This window comes from Brassica oleracea, chromosome C9 (assembly GCF_000695525.1).
Source record: "Brassica oleracea var. oleracea cultivar TO1000 chromosome C9, BOL, whole genome shotgun sequence".
Lineage (NCBI taxonomy): Eukaryota > Viridiplantae > Streptophyta > Magnoliopsida > Brassicales > Brassicaceae > Brassica > Brassica oleracea.
In genome coordinates this window covers 42529443-42529779 of record NC_027756.1, presented here as the reverse complement: position 1 = coordinate 42529779, position 337 = coordinate 42529443, and positions in this window count along the sequence as shown.

Sequence of the window (337 nt, the reverse complement as noted above, 5' to 3'; positions counted from 1 at the left end):
GTCGGACCGAGTGTTCCTACGCGGACGGTCTCTTCTTGCTCCGGCTCTAGAAGGAGCTTGGCTGGCCTGAATCTCATCAAGCCTCTGGTGGATCTGATCTAAACTTGCGTTCAACATGTTAGACATAGAATCATTCAAGGCACGCATTTGAAGGTTAGACAATCCAGCAACTGAGTTTTCGGGATGGTTCCGTTCATCATCACTACTCATGGTTCCTGAAATTTCTTAAACACAAAACGTAAGATAAAAATTCTCACTCTCTCAAGTGTTTGATCCTCACCCACACACGTGTTTCTCTCAGAATTTTGATGGTCACACAACAAGTTTTCACTCAAAG